Below are 19290 nucleotides of genomic sequence, written 5' to 3' on the forward strand. Positions count from 1 at the left end.
TTTGAATCCTACTCTGGCTGTTACTTCTATCAAAAACAGCTGTGGTTTTCGTTTGTGCCTGGCATCTTTAGTATACATTGGATGGAGAATCTTGTTCTTGCCCTTCATTGCACCGGAGATTTGTGATAAATTGAAACCTCATCAAAGTCGAAATAAAGCAATTTGTTTCCATTGTAAGTTATATTGGGATAATGAAAAGGAGTGCAAACGTTTCTTTCCTCCTTTCATTCCATCCTGACTTTCTATGAATTTACATCGAATGAAAGCAATACAAATAAGGAGAGATCAGGTGCAATATTTTATCCAGTTGGATTGTGAATTTTAATGTAACACACCACACAAACTTTTGATCAGTATTTTAAACAGTCAATTGAATTGGAACTGCAGAAAACTTTTCCAATGAAATGAGCCTTTAATTCTTTCACAACCTTTTGCTGTGTGCATCATACCGGGATCCGTCATCCAGCGTGATCACCAAGTTGGCAACAATATTAGATCCACCAATTTTCTTTAGCAACCACAACGTCTGCACATACCCATCTGTGGTGTTCCCAGTGCCATTTGTTGTCTCCAGGCCACAGCACCTTTCTTGTTTATGAGCTTATGAGCCTAGTTACTGATCTGTCTGATCAGTTTGAGAAACCTTTTCTCTCACTTAATCCCATCCCCTCAAAATTCGAAACTTATCAACAAAGTAAGGCATTAGACCAAATGATGCAGTACTGGAAGTCGGCCATTCAGACCATCGAGTCTGCTCGAACACTCAATGAACTCATGGCTGATCTGATAATCTTCAACTCCATTCTCTTGCATTGCCTCGACAAAGCGTTATCGTCTTTCTGATCTGACTGGCACAGTTTGAAAATGCACAACAACTCAACCTCAACAACAGTTTGGTAAGGAGTTCCACTGATTCACTGGCCCCTGAGCAAAGAAATGACTCCTCATTTCTGAATTAAATCGGCAAAATCTAATTCTGGGTTCATGTCCTCTGGTGTTCTCCTCATACCAGAGGGTAAACCACCTGCCCGTAACTACCCTGTCAAGATCCCATGAATATTGAACGTTTATAAATGTTATCATGTGATTATACAGGTCCCCTCCGCCTCCTTTGTTTCAAAGAGAATAATCCCAGCCGAACCAATCATTCCACGAAGCTCCGTTTTCTCGTGTGTTGACAATATATCCATAAATCTCTGCTGCTCCCTGCAGCGTCCTTACATATTATGAAGGCAGGTGGAGAAATTTATGCGAAGAAATGTTTGAAATTTCAAGCACAGATGGGAACTGGAATTTGAAATCAGACAGCGACTGGAATCAGATTTGTCCACACAAGGTCGAAATACAGTAATGATAACTCTGACAAATGAGAATCTAATCATATCCCACTGACATTCAATGGCTTTACTGAAACCAAATTACCCCGTGTAATCGTGGACGATTACATGGGGTAATACTACCCAGAGCTTGTATTTAAGGGGGAAAAATAGGATAGAAACTGGCGATATAAACATTTTGACAATAAAATCATGTCCTTTGGTAGACATGTTTATGATCATAAACTCAACTCGTGTCTCCGTGAACCCTACATCGTTTGCAAGGCACAAATGAGACGTGGAACATAACTCTATTTGCTTCGATGCGTGTCACTTCCATACCACTTAAGGAACTGGACACAGTCCATGACAATGCAGTCACTTGATTGAACCCTCTTCAATACCTGTAATATTCATTCCCCTTCACCACTAAGGCACAATTGCACCTACAAGATGCACTGGAGTAAGTCATTTGGGCATTTTTGACAGAACCTTCAAAGCTCAACAGCTGTCCTGACTCTAAGGACAAGGTTGGAAGATGCAACGAAACACTACCATTTGAAAGTTCCCCTCCAAGGGCCATAGCACCCTGACTTGGAAAGGAATCAGTGATAAACTCATTGGTGAAACGGTCGTGATGGAAAAAGTTGCATACTTCAGCCTTCCATCTTTTATCTTACAATTTTAAAACGTGTTGATTTATGCGGTGACAGGACTTGTGCTCAGTCCATCAGCTGTTCCCTAATCTGGTGTTTGCTAATTTTCTACTATCATCCACAGACTGTAGTCAACATTAGACAATGTCCGAAAAACCTCTCAATTAACTGATTCCCCCCAGGTTAGAGTGGTGTTGGAGAAGCACAGCAGGTCCGGGACATCTGAGGAGCAGGAAAAATGAACATTTCAGGAAAGGTCCTTTATCAGGAATGAGATTGGGAGCATATGGGATAGAGAGATAACTGGGAGGAGGGTGGGGTTGGGGAGAAGGTAGCTGAGAGTGCAGTAGGTGAATGGAGGTGGGCGTGTCAGAACAGAAGGTGGATTGGATTGGTGGGAATGAAGATGCGCAGGTGTGACAGGTCAGGAGGACGGTGTTGAGCTGAAAGGTGGGGACTGGGGTAAGGTAGAGAATGGAGAAATGAGAAAACTGTTGAAGTCCAAATTGATGCCATGAGGTTGAAGTGTCCCAAGGCGGAAGATGAGGATTTCTTCCTGCAGGCATCGGTTGCTGAGGCAGTGGCGATGGAGGAGACCAAGGACATGCATATCCTCAGGAGAGTGGGAGGGGGAGTTGAAATGTTTGCCATAGGACACTGAGGTTGATTCTTGCGGGTGTCCTGGAGATATTCTTTGATGTGCTCTGTGAGAAGGCATCCGGTCTCCCCAATTTAGAGTAGACCGCATTAGAAGCAACGGTTACAAGAAATGACATGTACGGAAGTGCAGGTGAATCTTTGTTGGATGTGGAAGCCTCAATTGGAGCCTTAGACAGAGATGAGGGTGTAGGTGAGGGTGCATTTTTTGCAATTCCTGCAGTGACAGGGAAAGGTGCCAGGAGGGATGGGTGGATCATTAGAGGCCGTGGACTTGACTAGGCAGTCACAGAGCGAATGGCCTCGGCGGAAAGTGGATAGGGTGGGGAGGGGAACAAATCCCTAGTGGTTGAATCCGTTTAGAGATGATGAACATGTCAGCGGATGATGCGATTTATGCGGAGGTTGGTGGGATAGAAGATAACGAGCAGTGGGGTTCTGTCCTTGCTGTGGTTGGAGGTGTAGGGTTCATGGGCGGAGGTACAGAACATGGATGAAATGCGTTGGAGGGCATCTTCAACCACATGGAGGGGACGGTCTGGTCTTTAAAGAAGGAGGCCATCTGGTGTGTTATGTGGTGGAAATGGTCCTTTGGGAGCAGAGGGAAAGAACAATGACTGCAGATGCTGGAAACCAGAGGTTAGATCAGAGTGATGCTGGAAAAGCACAGCAGTTCAGGCAGCATCCAAGGAGCAGTAAAATCGACATTTAGGGCAAAAGCCCTTCATCAGGAATAAAGGCAGAGTGCCTGAAGGTTAGAGAGATAAATGAGAGGAGGGTGGATGTAGGGAGAATGAAGTACCGAGTGCAGAACACACCATGATGGCCTCCTTCTTTCGAGACTGCCATTTCCCTTCCCACGTGGTGAAAGATGCCCTCCGATGCATCTCGTCTACATCCCGCACCTCCGCCCTCTGACTCCACCCCTCCAACTCGTAACAAGGACAGAACCTCGCTGGTGCTCATCTTCCACCATACCAACCTTCGCATAAACCAAATTACCCACCGACATTTCCGCCACCTCCAAACGGACCCCACCACCAGGGATATATTTTCCTCCCCACTCCTTTCTGCCTTCCCCAAAGACAGTTCCCTCCGTGACAACCTGGTCAGGTCCACGGCCTCCAACAACCCCCAACCCCGTCCTGGCACCTTCCCCTGCCATCGCAGGAATTGCAAAACCTGCGCCCACATCTCCTCCCTCACCTCCATCCAAGGCCCCAAAGGAGCCTTCCACATCCACCAATATCATTTATTGTAACCACGGTTCCCGATATGACCTCCTCCACATTGGAGAGACTTGAAGCCTCCGAGCAGAGCACTTTACGGAATATCTCTGGGACACCCACACCTATCAATCACACTGCCCTGTCGCCCAAAATTTCAACTCCCGCTCCAACTCAGCCGAGGACATGGACGTCCTGAACCTCCTTCACCGTCCCTCCCTCACCACCCGACGCCTGGAGGAAGAACGCCTTATCTTCTGCCTCGGAACACTTCAACACCAGGGCATCAATGTGGACTTCAACAGTTTCCTCATTTCCCCTTTCCCCACCTCACACCAGCTCCAAACTTCCAGCTCAGCACTGTCCCCATGTCTTATCCGCCCTGCCAATCTTCCTTTCCAACTATCCACTCCACCCTCTTCCCTGACCTATCACCTTCATCCCCTCCCCAGCTCAACTATTGCCCGAAACGTCGATCTTACTGCTCCTCGTATGCAGTCTGAACTGCTGTGCTTCTCCTTTGGGAGCTGATACAAAGCAGGTGGAGGAATTGGGAATACAGGATACTGGTAGCGCAAGAGGTTGGGTCTCCTCTACACTGGGGCCAACAGACACCTTCTCGCAGAGCGTTTCAGTGAACATTTCCAGGACTCCCGCAACATTCAACCTGAGCGCCCCAAGACCGAACACAAAAAATCCCCTCCACACTCTCCCGACAACATGCAGATCCTGGGCCTCCTCCACCACCATTCCCTCACCACCCGACGCCTCATCCCCCATGTCGGGACCCTTCAACCCCAGGGCATCAATGTGGTCTTCACCAGTTTCCTCATCTCCTCACGCCCACCTTATCCGACTTCAAACCTTCCAGCTTGGCACCATCCAACTGACCTGTCCCACCTGTTTACCTCCCTTCCTACCTATCCGATCCACCCTCTTCTCCGACCTACCACCTTTAACCCCATCTCCATCCATCTATTGCACTCTCAGCTAAATTCTTCCCAGACCCAGTCCTCCTATTTATGTCTCCACCTTTGAGGCTCCCAGACTTATTCCTGATGAAGGTCCTTTGCCCGGAAAGTCACTTTTTTCTGTAACTCGGATGCTGCCTGACCTGCTATGCTTCTTCAGTACCACTCTAATATTGATTTGAATCCAGCTCCTGCCGTACATACTTCAGTCCAACTGATTTCCCTAACCATTGATCTTCAGAGATCGTGCATGTCGACTCCATGATCTCTTTGTCTGTCTACACCACACAGAACGCTCACTGTCATTGTTTCTTCTCCCCAAATTCATTTACACTCATTGGTCTGAATTCAATTCCATTCAGCATTTTACCTTTCCACCTGATTGATACATCCCAGCAGTCCCTGGCATTTTAACCTTAGTCAACTACACGACCAATTGTTGCATCATCAGCAAAGTTCTAAATCATGGCTCCTGCAACTAAGTCTAAACCATTGATCTACATCAGAGTACAGTGGCATTTCACTGGAAACACGCATCCAGCCATGGTTCATTGCTGGTTGGGATTAACAGCTCCTTATTCTTCCACGGAATGTGGCTATCATTGAATTGAAGAGCATTTGTTGTTAATTCTAATTCACCTTGAACTAAGTCATGGATTAACAACATTGTTGTCGGTCTGGAGTCACATGTTGACAGAATTCATTACGGTCGGCAGATTGGGTGGCATGGTGGCACAGTGGTTTGCCATGCAGTACCAGAGACCGGAGTTCAATTCCCGACTCAGGCGACTGACTGTTTGGAGTTTGCACGTTCTCCCCAAGTTTGCATGGGCGCCCTCCCACAGTCCAAAAATGTGCTGGTTCGTTGAATTGGCAATGCTAAAACTACCCGTAATATTTGGTGAAGGGGTATGGGTGGGTTGCTTCGGCGGGTCGGTGTGGTCACATTGCAAGTCATTCAATCTAATTCGAATTCTCAGGCTTCCTCTGAGCCAATCCTCAGTGCGGGTTAATGCTGCTGCTGATTGTTAATAATATGATAATTTGAGACGAATATACCTTTCCACCCCGCCTTTGACCAGAATCACACCCAGCCTCATCATTTCACGTGCTTGGATAGTCAGGTTTTTTTTTCCCCTGAGGTCGGGGAGTCCAGAACGCGAGGGCATAGATTTAGATTGAGAAGGGAAAGATATAAACGAGACCTAAGGGGTAACTTTTTCATACAGAGGGTGGCACGTGTATGGAATACGCTGCCAGACGAAATGATGGAGGCTGGTGCAATTGCAATATTTCTAAGGTATTTGGATGGGTATATGAATAAGAAGGATTTGGAGGGACATGAGCTGAATGCTGGCAGGAGGAATTAGATTGGATTGGGACATCTGGTCGGAATGGACGGATTGGACCGAAGAGTCTCTTTCCATGCTGTACATCTCTATGAGTCTATGATCGCGCCTTTACCAATCATGTCACTGATGCAACAGAATAGCTTCACGTGCTCATTTCCGACCCCACTTCCGGTTTTGTATTGGCGGCTGCGCCACGACGTTTGTCGAATTCCGTTTCTTGGAACTGGGGTTGTGTGACTAACTGAAGCAATGGGTACCTCCTTGTGTGAAAAAGTTTGGGAAGCAACCGTTTTCAAACTCATTGTTATTGAAACATACAATGCACCAATATCCCGCACTCTACCCTGAACATTTTTGTTTCTAGAAATCTATCAAAGTCAATCTTCAACATGCAGTACTTGATGGAACCACAACAGCGTCTGGGCATATCGAATTTAAAATTCATCTAATTCTGATTTCCCACATGTCTACTATCGCTCGCCTAATATTCCTATTGTGCATCTGCTACTCTACCTAACATATCCTCTGTCACTGTGATAATTGCTGGGTTTTTTTAAAAATGTATTTCATTGCATGACTCATTTATGGTTTGAATTTTAAAGTATTCTGCATTGTGGCCGTAGGAAGCTCGTTGGAATCCGAGTTACTGCATTTTCCTCCTTGTGATTCATGTTGAAGAAACACAGAAAGGAATTAGTTGATTTTACATGACATTTTCTCAGACATTATGATTTTTTTTCCATCAAACCCCTTTCCTTCTCTCCCTCCTGCAATCACTTACCTTCTTTAAGTACCGCCTCCCATTTCCCTTACAGTCACTTTCACATTGACCTCATTCAGTCTGTGCTGCTGTGCTCACTGTTGCTGGGTGACCATGCGCAAATCTCACTATCGGGACCTTCAACCCAGTTGATCCATTTCTATACCGCGGCTGTGAGATCACTCCTCATGTAGCAGCTTTTACTGACATGGACCAGCGATTATTGAAACATCAGTCACAGGAAAAGGGCACAGGGCCGCATTGAGGAAAATAAACTTTGTTAAAAAAAACACCAGGTTCCGTGGACTTCCACATCATTTATTTCACTTGTTCATTCGGCTCTGGCGAGACTATTCTGTGTAGTTATGCAGTTCACATTATAGCAGGTATCTGATCGCACTGCAAACGATGCTGGGGAGATTTCCCAGGATATTGTCTGGGCTGAAGAAGAGATATTGAACAAACTGGATTTGTATTTCGTGGAGCAGAGTAGATTGAGGGAGCATGATTAAGATGTACAAAATATAAAGGAGTATGGATAGCTTAGACTGAAATGCATGTTTCACTTTGACGGCGATTTCCATCATGAGCAGGCATCGAGTTAAGGTCAGATGCGGAAAGATTACAGTGAATGCGTGGAAATACGTTTGCAAGCAGTGGGTGGCTGAAATCTGAAACACAGTGCATGCAAGGATCGGAGAGGCAAAATCCACATAACTTTCCGAAGTATTCAGATGTGCATTTGTGATGCCAAGACATACAAGGCTCTGCATCAAGTGATTTAAAAAGGGGTTCGGATAGTTAAGCGATTATTATTGAGCAATACAGGTACTCAGTTACAAGAGTGGGTTATTAATACCTGTCCTTCCATTCTCGAACGGACATGTCAGACTAAGAACTGTGTTGTCTGAATCAGCGTGGGGGAATGCTGCTGCTCCCGGGGAGACACAATGACAGTGACTGTGCAAACACGTGACTTCTGTAAGCTGTACCTAGAGTGTTGGAATGAAAATCATTAGGTAGTTTTGCTCGTAGTGAAGTGTTTACTTATAGAAGGTAGCTCAGGAAAATATACATTCTACTATCCTTTCCCCACTCGCCCATACCACGGAATACCGCCACTATGTAGGACAATTTCTCTCTGAGCACCATTATCCAGTCCTCTTTGGCCCCCAACACTTCCCCATATTGCACAATTGCACGAAATCTCAGAAGATGCAATGCTACTTGTTTACGATGTCTCTCCTCACTGTCTAAAGTTCCAGTGATTTATCTGCCTCTCACTCAATTTAGCAAGCTGCATTTCCTGCTCACAATGTGATCTCATCAAGACTGGGGAGAAAAAAACAGAATGGGTGACAAACGCGAGTACACCTATGTTCTGTCTGCAAACAGAAAAAGAACTTGAGCTTCTAGATTCCTGTCACTGCAAATTCCCACTGTGTTCCCATGCCTCCATGTCAGTTTGGTCTGCTGCAGAGCTCCCGCATGGCCTGTGCAAGTTGGAAGAGTGGCACGTCATTTCCGAATGAGAGACAGTGCAATCTTCAGTACCCAACATGGAGTTCAATCATTTTAGACCCAGAATATCTTCTTTCATGTTCCTGCCCCATCTACACATACCATTCATTCCAAAGGCGGATTGTTTGGCTCGAAAATTTCTCCCCAGATGCACGAGACCAGCTGATTTGGTTCCGATGTTTCTACACTTCTTTTGATAACTTTATTCTGTTGTGATTGCCAGCCTTCAGGAAACGTGCGTTTGGACGGGATTGTGGTCAGAGGAGATTTATCAACGTGGTACCTGAGCTCGACCATTCCCCCTGCGAAGATAAGCGAAAGTGAGGGCTGCAGGTGCTGGAGCTCAGAGTCGAGAGTGTAGTGCTGGAAATGCTCAGCACGTCAGACAGCATCTGAGGAGTAGGAAAATCGATGTTTCGGAAAAAAACAACACCGACATTCCATTGCCAGCCGATGCCTGGAGGAAGAAAATCTTTTGTTCCACCTTAGGACCCTGCAACCATACGGGATAAATGTGTATTTCAACAGCTTCCTCATTTCACCTCCCCCAACATTATCCCAATCCCAAGCCTAAAGCTAGGCACTGCTCTCTGGACCCGGCCATCATTGCCCCTCCGAACTACCACCTTCTACCTCTCTTCATCCATCTATCGGTTTCCCAGCTACCTGACCACCAACCCCATTCCCCTCCCTCAACCCCGACTCAAAAGCCTCTTTCCTGGTGAAGGGCTTATGCCCGAAACATCGATTCTCCTCCTCCTCGGATGCTGCCAGACGTTCTGTGCTTTTAAAGTACTACACTCTCGCCAATGCAAAGATAGATGAGCTCGACTGGGGCTCTCTATCTGAGAGTGGAGAAAGCTGAGAGAGAAATTGATTAACGTGCACAGAAATGGAATAGATATGTTTGACAGGAATAAACTTCTTATGGGAAGGGTAAATAACCAGGGTTATAGATGAAACGCTACAGAGAGGATATTCAGTGAAGATTTAGGAAGAATGTTTACATCCGGAGACGGTTGTTTGTCTGGAACTCACTGTTTGAACGTGTACTAAAGCTAAGAGTCATCAAACTACTTCAGGAGTATTGAGCTGAACACTTGAGGAGCTAGAGCATGCACGGATAAGGAGCAGGTACTGGAAGGTGGGGCGAAGATAAACAGATATTTATTGAAAGAGTTGAATACTGTAACTTTCGGTGCAGTAAAATGGAGGCTAGTGCAGCTCAGTGGCACAATGAAAGACGTGGTGGACATCTACTGCATTGTTAAGATCGCGATTCACAGTTTGTGGGTTTGATTCACCCCAGAATCGCAATTTTGTTCAGATTTCAGCTGATTCAATGATTGTTCTGCTGCTTCATCGTCAGTTCCCATCGTCTGGAGTTCTCGTCCCTGCTACTGACCAGAGAAGGTTCCTCACTTTCTTGGTGGTGAGTTTTAAGAAAATCATATCATTTGAAATATGATCAGCCAGCAATCGGCTGCTCATTCACAAAACCCACTGCAGATACCCACTGTCTTTCAACACAGTTCCCTCCCACGGTTGCACAGAGTGTTTCGATTTATTCAGTGTCTTTTTCCCTTTGGGTGATAGGTTGATGTAGATGGGCTAGGAAAAGACATTGACCTGTTCGATCAGCCGTAATTATGTCAAATGGCGGGGTAGCGCTGGTGGGTGAAATGGTCCCCTCCTATTCCTCTCAGTCTGTGCTGTTTCTGACAGAGGGTTTTTAACAATAGCATGATGAGGACAATGTGAATCTGCACCACGGAATACCAAGGTCCTCCCGTTTATCCCACCGCTCTCACAGCTGCTGTTGTAGCTTCGAATCAGACAGGGGAGGGTTGTCCCAGGTGCTCTTTCAAGCTGCATGCTCCTTCACACAGGTTTCCAACTAGAAACATGGAGCAAACTGGCGGTTAGATATTGGGGATTCAGGGACAGATTTCCCCTTTTTCTGACTAGAGTTCTGACCACGGTAATAAACATGAATTTCGGGCGTTCTGTATCTTACTCTAGATTCTTATCACTTTACAATTTAAACTGAAATTCAATTTGCTCTTGCATGACATTCTTATGTCTTCAGTATTCATGAAAACTGTGCATTATGTCCTTGAATGAAGCCATGGTGAAGATCAATGATGACTGCAGTGTGTTTCATGTTGTCTGTAGGATCTTGCAGAAGCATGTTCATGAAGTGTGGTTGAATCGAATTCTGTGCCGAATTGAAGCCGACCGAGTGAGAAGCCCTGTGATAATGTAACATTTTCTGTAAACAACGCAGCGACCCTTGGAAACCCAGTTTTCATTCAAGTCTATTTTGCACAACATTTTTCCGTATCCCGTTAAAGCAGTGAGTATTAAAAGGACTCAGTCCCGTTCCTGGTCATTGTGACCAAATGACCAAGGCAATCGATGGCAATGATAATGATGCTTGACATCGACAGTTGCATTCCTACTCACTAGAGTCACATTGTATTACAGATCATGTACGCAGAGGAGATGATGATCCTTCTGGCACCCTGAGACAGTGCGACAATTAATCCCACGTTGTTAGTCTCACTCTATACCAAAAACCAGTTAGCCAGCGGACTGAGCTAACCGGCTTCCATTTAATGTAAAGCTAAAACAAATAGCTCAGCACATTAACAATCTGCAGTAATTCACGATTGAGTGGGTTGGTTTCTGAAAATTAAACGTACCTTCTGAACAATGAGTGAGGCTATTCCAAGATTGCCTTCTCTGACAGCGCTGGGACATGACTGATGTTCTCAATGATATGGAAGTGCCAATGTTTGAGTTGGGTAGACAAAGTTAAAAATTACACAACGTCAGGGCATAGTCCAGCAGGTTTATTTGGAAACACTAGCTTTCAGACAGCCGCTCCTTCATCAGGTGTGTGTCTTTCTGCAGAAACTTGATGTGTGTGTCAATATGCGCGATCGTTTGGAAGATCATCTGGATTTTAATTGATCGTTCGTGGTGTCGATTGTACCCATGACATAGATGTGTTGGTGTTGGACTGGGGTGGACAAATTTAAAAATCATACAAAGCCAGATTAGAGTCCAACAGTTCACAACCACCTGATGAAGAAACAGTGCACGGAACACTGGTGCTTCCAAATATGCTTGTTCGATACAATCTGATGCAATGTGATTTTTAACTTTGAGAGCTCTTGGTAATGTTTAATTGATCGAAGACAGTAAACGAATTTTCGTTCGTGGAGATGAAAATTTCAAATATTATCCACCTCAGTGTAACAAAAAAAAAAGTTTGGATGTGTGCTGAATCTCCACAATGCGCTTGTGCCAAGCAAAACTTGAACCTGCACCTGCCTGATCCGTAGCCAGCTATACGAATGGCTGTACCACTGGCCAGATGCACAGCTGAAATTTTACACGCTGCAGAGCTGTGGTGCTGACAACGACATGAGCAATAACAGTAACAGTCACAAGGTGAACAAAGAACAAAGATAATCACCATCAATGATCCACTTCAAATTGTCTTAAAAAAAACTACCATTCACAATTCGAGCAGCTAATCAATGAGGTCGCTGCTGATCAAGAAAATTGCAACTTACTTTGCTGCGTTTTCACCTTAATTAGAGGTAAACTCTAGCCTAATCATAACATCACATATTCCCATTAATTTTCGGTTTAGATTGCGTTAATGACCCTTCCGTATTTGCAGGAAACTGAACAATATGAAATGAGTGAAAACGTCCTTCCCGTGATGTAATCCAGTGCAGAGTCGGCCAGAAAAGAAAAGACAAAGACATGAAACATCACCCCCATTTCTCTCTGTACCAATGCATTTTCCTGAGTTGGATATTTGCAGGACTTGTCTTTAGTATCGAAAGTATTAATTATTTTCCTGGGAAAGTTTCTTCATAAATCAATTAACATCTGAGTTTTGGAACCTATTTTACTTCAGATTAAAATAGTTGAATATCCTTTCCCCCAGCCTAATGTCCCAATCCTCCCTTCTCTTCCATGTAAATACCAGCTACTCCAGGTGAGGTTGGAGCTCCCAACCTAACGTTCCAATGCTCCTTGCTGCTCCATGTCAATAGCAGCTTCTTCAATTTAATTTGGGGATCCCAGTCTGATGCCTCAATGCTTCCTGCTCCATGTCAATAGAAGCGGTCCAGTTGAGGTTGGATCTACCACTCTCATGCCCAAATGCTCACAGGTGCTACATGTCATTAAGGGCTGGTCCTTGTGAGCTTGGTCCTCCCAGTCTGATGTCCAAATGCTCCCTCCTCCATGTCAATAGAAGCGGTCCAGTTGAGGCTGGATCTATCACTCTGATGTCCCAATGCTTCCCGCTGCTACTTGACATTAAAAGCTGCTCCAGGTGAGAGTGGAGCTCCCAGACGGATCTCACAAAACTCCTTGCTCCATGTCGACTGAAGCTGCTTCAAATTAGGTAAGATCCCGCAGTCTGATGTTCCAATGGTCCCTGCTGCTCCACGTCAATAGAAGCTGCTCCGGGTTAGGTTGGATCTCCCAGCCTGCTTCCCCAATGCTCCCTGCTACTCCAAGTCAATAAAAGCTTCTCCAGGTGTGGTTGGAACTCCCAGCCTGCTGCCCCAATGCTCCCTGGTCCATGTGAGCAGACGCTGCTCCAGATGAGGTGGGATCTCCCAACCCTTGCAACTCACACACCTCTATACCAACTTAGAAATAGTGCCCACTGACCATTTCCACCATTGGAGCCATTGGTGGAATATCCGCATCATGTGAATTTAATATTATTTTTCGTCAGCACCGAATCATTACTTCCAAAAGACATTCTTTCTTAAATATTGTTTATCATGTGCATATTGCAGTCAATCCGAAGTTAGATAATGGTGCTAATTGATGTATGCTCAATAAAAATTACATCATATTTTTCATGTTGAGTAACTGCCACTTAGCAAGGGCAATGTTTGTAATGAAATCACACTTTTATTACAGGTGAGGGAATGTGGTTTGTATTATTTAAAATGAACTTGTCCACTGTGTACAATGATGAAATGGATCTCAATTTCAAAGCAAACTTGGTTACGTTGTCATCCATCTTGACATGTGGTGTCCTTTTCTTTCAATGACACAGGTATTAGAACGAAACGTCTGTTAATGACATGCGTATAAAGACACATTAAATCATTTTTCATGCTAATGCTGCATGAATTTGCGATTATTGCTCCACAGTTTAGGTTCAGTCCCTGCAGTGAGCATGCTACTTCTCCAGTTGTCCATAGTTCAATGTGATGCATCCAGTGTCTGCATAACGTTTTGGAGCTTGATTCCCACATCTTGTGTTTATCTGTGTCTTGTGTCCAGCCTTCATCAATGGCGAGAGCAACGGGCGATAAAGAGACCAATGTGAAAGTCTCTCCGTATCCATGCATGGCACCCATATCTGCAATTCTCTTCTGTGCATTTTCAGCCAGTTCTCGGTGCCCCAACACCCACGCCCTGCCCCTTTTGAAATATTTCCATTATTTTGTTCTGCCTTTCTGTGCTCTTCTCACCAACATGAATCACTTCTACTCAACCTGCTCCAGATTTCATTTGAAAAAACAGTCATTAAGAATCGCATTACATAAACATGCGCTTCGCATCTCTTGTATTTTGGTTTCCTGGATCTCTTTCATATGATAAAATGTCACAGCAGCTTTGAAAAAGAAAATCGCGTTACTTTTCATTATCCCAATGTGATCTACGTTTCAATGCAGTTTAATCAACTGACTCAAATTATTCTTTGAGATTTTATAATAGCGTCGATGCATATAAACTGACCATTGGAGTTCCAATTTCAATAAGACAGGAGTGAGCATGCAAAAATAGCAACATTGAAAACAGCGACGAGAGTGGGACTCGAACCCACGCGTGCAGAGCACACTGGATGAGCAGTCCATCGCCTTAACCTCTCGGCCACCTCGTCACGTATATGAGCTCCTGCATGAATAAGTGAATTGCGTAAATTATGCAGAACAGCAGATATTTTTCCCTGGTCTGGTGAAATGCTAAAAAGCACAGTACGGTCCCAAGAGTATGGTCTGACCTCTGGGTTGTGGGGCAATGGCATTCCCACTGTGACACTCTGCTTACAGTGATCTAAGCAAAAATGAAGAAAAGACTATGTAACAAAGTCTGTTGAATTCTGTGAAGATTTGAAGTCAACAGAATGAAGAACCCGAGAAAGCAGGATGTGTTCCTTCAAGAAAGCGTTGGCTGGAGCTCATAAGGATAGTGGACTCAAGGGTTATGGGGATAAGGCAGGAACAGGATACTGATTGAGGATGATCAGCCATGATCGCAATGAATGGTAGTGCCGGCTCGAAGGGCAGAATGGCCTACTCCTGCACCTATTGTCTATTGTCTATTAAATTGCCTGTGAGGAATTGTTTTCGAGACTGGAGGAGAGTGCATAGTGCTCAATGTCATTATTCAGAACACCTTTCTTCTGCTCAGATGTTTTTGACCAGCACTTCTGTATAGAACAGACACTTTCAAAATCCTAAATAAGACTAAACAGACAATTGAATTCAGCAATGCAAAAACCTTGATCTGTATCATTTTCCTGGGCCATGCAACACCAAGTATGATCACAGCAACACAGTGAGCAAGTGTCAGAAGGAAAATTAGTGCAGTGCCAGAGAGAATGCTGGGAGCAGCAGTTGACACACGGGGAAGTGCATTTCCCACAACAGGAACACTACCAAAAAGCGGACTGTGGTGGAAGAATTCAGAGGGGGTTTACACTTTGGAATTTGATACCAGAGACACAATGGAGATCTGTCATTGAGTCTGTTAAAGATGAAGATTTTAAGATTTCTACAGATGAAAAACAAAATAAAATGTTCATTGGTTAGTGAAGGCAAATGTTGCAATTATATATTTCAAAAATCTACCCATCTTTGCAATGAGTAGCTCACCATTTTCCTCACTCGGAGTCAGAACCACTGGTGAAGATGATCGTTAAATCCCCGTTACTAGCCATGGAATCAGAGAACTTCGGTTTCCCAAACGTTAAGGTACAACCAGGAACTTGGAGATAAGCATTAATGTGTTGCTCCTGTGATGCAGGTGACAGTGCATGGTATCTCTGTGCCAGTATAGTGGGCTGTGCTGCGCTGAAGTTTTAAGTTTGAGCCTCACATGGAGCAGCTTCAATTATTCATTGTCTTGAGGGGTACGGATAGAAGGTGATATTGAGCAAAGCCAAGTTTATGGGAAAATACCCGTGTTTGTGGATTGAGAAATGACCTTTATTGGATAATAACTCCTTGATCAACAAACATACTGCAAGTAGTTAAAACGTGAAGAGACATGTGTGGAGAGAGAGCCAAAGGTGATTGTTCAGCAGGTGGATAACGTTTCCCATGTGCATTGCTTTAATTTCGCGAAAATAAATGTTGAACTGGTTTTATGTTATGCATTTTGTTGCAAAGTCGCAAAGGTTATTGCAATAATCAAAAAGGAAAAATCACATAGGACCGTTTGAATATTGTATTGAATTGAATTTTGGCCTGAGCATATTTTATCTTCAATGGCATGCTGCAGAGAAGTACAGAGGGTTAACAATACAAAATAACAGATCTTCTTGGTGCATTTCTTGGGTGGAGTAAAGAATGTACGAAATATACATAACATCATGTGAATGTGGTCGAATCTTTAAAGTAGGTGTTGCGTCTCCAAGTGACGATTCAATTCCGACTGATTAGGATATAACTTCTGTCTGCAGTTATTTTAGGACATCAGCTCCATTTACAGAGTTTCACCATGAATAACACGCCACACCTTACCAATCCATGAACGTTTTTTACTCAATCTTAATCAGTTCTACGTGTTCATGAAATGTCTTTGTGGCTGAAGTCAACCAAATTCGAAATTCTTACGCAACCACACTGACTTCCTCTCAATGGTAAATTCCCTCCTTGTATGTTTGTTCGTGTATCTTTTAAAACACTGTGAAATCAGCTTCTACGTTTTATTTCTGGAAAGTCGTTCACGATTTAACTAACTGTATTGATTGGAAGAAACTCTCATTCAAACTTTTCTTAATCATTCACTAATGGTTTTGAAGCTCTAACTAAAGTTATTGATTCACTCGAAAGAGGGGATCTCCCTGATTTAGTCATTCAAACCTCATGTTATGTGAAAATCTCATTTGTTGACTTCAAACTTGGGTGTTTCTGCTCCAGCATTTCCAGATCTCGTGAATAAACTCCCTCATTCTTTCCATCATCCCGTTTGCATCCTTTCTGATATTTTTATGTCTCAGTAAACAACGTCACTTGGCTTTCTAATATCTTGCTATCCAGGAAACAGCGTCGGTGTCCTTTCTAACCTCTTCACATGTTGTTGGTGGAGCATGAGGACAAGGATTACACACAATGCTCCCACTGAGGGTGACCTGAAGATTTTACAGTCACACTATGAACTCTTTGCTTTTTAAATATGACGTCACTATGTATAAACTCCACTCAGGTAAATTATTATCTATCCAGTTCATGAACATCATCTCCGTAGGATCGAAAATTATCTATCACTCCCTTTATTCTTCCATGAAATGTTTGAAAGTTTTGTAAGGCCAACATCTCTAACTCCCCGTGCCCTGAGTGAGCCTCAGCTATTTCTAAAGGCGACTCAAGTTCAAATACTTCATAGTGTGTCTCCAGTCATTCCAGTGCAGACTGGTTCTGGACAGTAAATGTCATCACCAAAGGCCACCGTGGATCTGAAATCAAAGTTTTTTCACATAGTAATTGTCTTAGCTATTGTGTATCGTACGTCCATGTTCTTTTACAATGTGTTCATCATTTCATGGGTCCCTGTATTGAATTCTACTGAATGATTAATTTGTGAATGGAGACTTTCCCTTCACCACTCATTCGAAACTCCATGGAACATTGAATGATTTTACTCATATGCTTCCAGAGGACAGTCCTGCCATCACTGGGATGAATCAGTGAACATTCCGGACGCATTCTTGAAGGCAAGGATTTCCTTCTCCAGTTTAGGGGATCATTACTGCACTGAATCCCATGTGTGCCTTCATTAAGATCAGAACAGTTGCAGCAAGATTTTAAAACTAAGATTTGGCAATCTGCTTGCATTGGCAAGAATAACATCGCATCCTTTTGGTTTTCTTTAAATCACTGACGAGAAGGAAAATGTAAACGGGGAGAGCGAGTGGGAAAGTGAGGCAGTTGCAGCTCTGGTGAAATTCTTTCTTTGTGAGTCTCTCAGCAACAAGAGATATGCAGGTGACTCATTCGTGAGAGATCTTCACATCGAGAACAAAAAGCAACCAAGTGCAGTTAGCACCACTTCCGGAGTGGGGGTGGGGTGAGCAGTAACTTCTGTCGCTATGTTCAGAAACTGCCTTTTCGATTTACTTGGACACAAACTCCATTTCTAAAAAGCACCATGGAGTTTAGCAAAATTTATTGAGTCGCTTCTTGTCGATTCCCACACAGGTTTCCAACTCAGTTGATATCCATGTGGCTCATGTCCAGGTGTGAACATCTCTGCAGTAAATTGCACGGTTAAGGTAAAGGGCAAGGAAAGTGGCTTCTCGAATAGAAACAGTTACTGAAACTATGCTGCACGGTATGATGTGGAACACGGCCTGCTCAGCTTTGTGCATTTTCCCTGTAGTCCGGTGTGTTTCGTGTTCCGTGTAAACGTGAACGTTGTCCTGTTTCGAGCAATCGGTGAAATCATTCAGCAAAGCAAGCATCGAAATTGAAGTAATGTCAAGCAGCTCATGGTGATTTGACCAAATCATTACCGAACATATATTCTCACGCAGTCAAAGATACATTTCTGGCTGAAAAGAGTCTGAGAAGATAGACACAGCTTACCATTGATTTTTGTCTGGATTGATGGGCTTTCATTATCTGCTGCGAAATAGACATTGTAGCCGGGCACATACCAGCTGCTGTGCGAGTCGGACAGGGACCATGGAACCCTTTTCATGTGACTTTGCATGTGTGGTTATGCAGGAGCACAATTCGAAATGCAAGAAAATGGACGCTCAGGCTGTCTGGTAGTGTGGCCGAGCGGTCTAAGGCGCTGGATCCAGGTTCCAGTCCTGAAAGGGGCGTGGGTTCGAATCCCACCACTGCCATTTCAGCTGATCCACTCCACTGTTTGAATGCTGCTTCGATCCCCGCTGCATTGATGTTCTCGGAGAATTAACTGTGGACAGGTGCCGAGTATTGTCAGGTCTCTCAGCTGCCATGATGTTATTCGCCTCCCCTGCAGAAAATCGCAAGCAGCTCAGCGGTTGGTTTATGTTCCAGGCAAGTTGAGGTTTTACTGGAACCGAATGGAGACTGTTATTTCATCGCTGTTGTGAAACAAAGTCCGGCGGTGAGTCGATTCATCGTTATTTGGCTTTCTGGCGAATGGGAAAATCTTTCCAATGCATATGTTATTGAATTTCTCCCATTTCCTGCATTTCCGTCCTGGAGACACCGGAAGGGAAAGGTAATCTAATCGAGACTGAGATTGGTGAAATTCACTTTTTTATGGCCCATACTTATTATATTCTTTCTTTCTCTCTTTTCAGCATTGTCTGGGAAGTGGTGGTGCACTAAGGCTGCAGTATGTTTGAAAGAGTAGTTTGGAATTGCCCTGTCGTTAGTTGTGAGATTACTTTATGCCTCATGCCCTCGGACTGTCTCACATTTAGCATTCATGCTTCGCTGTGTCTGAACATGCATTAGGTATGCCAGTTTTGTTTGTGTTCCGTGTTAAATGCTTTCTGTTTGCGATTCGGTCAATACATTACGAGTTAACAGGGGTTCTGAGGTAACTTGCAGCAGCA

The 19290-nt window shown here is 44.1% G+C and overlaps 2 non-coding genes across 2 annotated transcripts; one reads left to right on the forward strand and one right to left on the reverse strand.

Annotated features, from left to right (window-relative positions):
• Positions 1-14312: 14312 nt before the first annotated feature.
• Positions 14313-14394, reverse strand: trnas-gcu (transfer RNA serine (anticodon GCU)). The gene has a single exon. It is a non-coding gene; the product is annotated as a tRNA-Ser (tRNA).
• A 4112-nt stretch (positions 14395-18506) lies between these two features.
• trnal-cag (transfer RNA leucine (anticodon CAG)) lies at positions 18507-18588 on the forward strand. The gene has a single exon. It is a non-coding gene; the product is annotated as a tRNA-Leu (tRNA).
• Positions 18589-19290: the final 702 nt, after the last annotated feature.

Source organism: Hemiscyllium ocellatum, unplaced genomic scaffold (assembly GCF_020745735.1).
Source record: "Hemiscyllium ocellatum isolate sHemOce1 unplaced genomic scaffold, sHemOce1.pat.X.cur. scaffold_480_pat_ctg1, whole genome shotgun sequence".
In the NCBI taxonomy this organism is placed as follows: Eukaryota; Metazoa; Chordata; class Chondrichthyes; order Orectolobiformes; family Hemiscylliidae; genus Hemiscyllium; species Hemiscyllium ocellatum.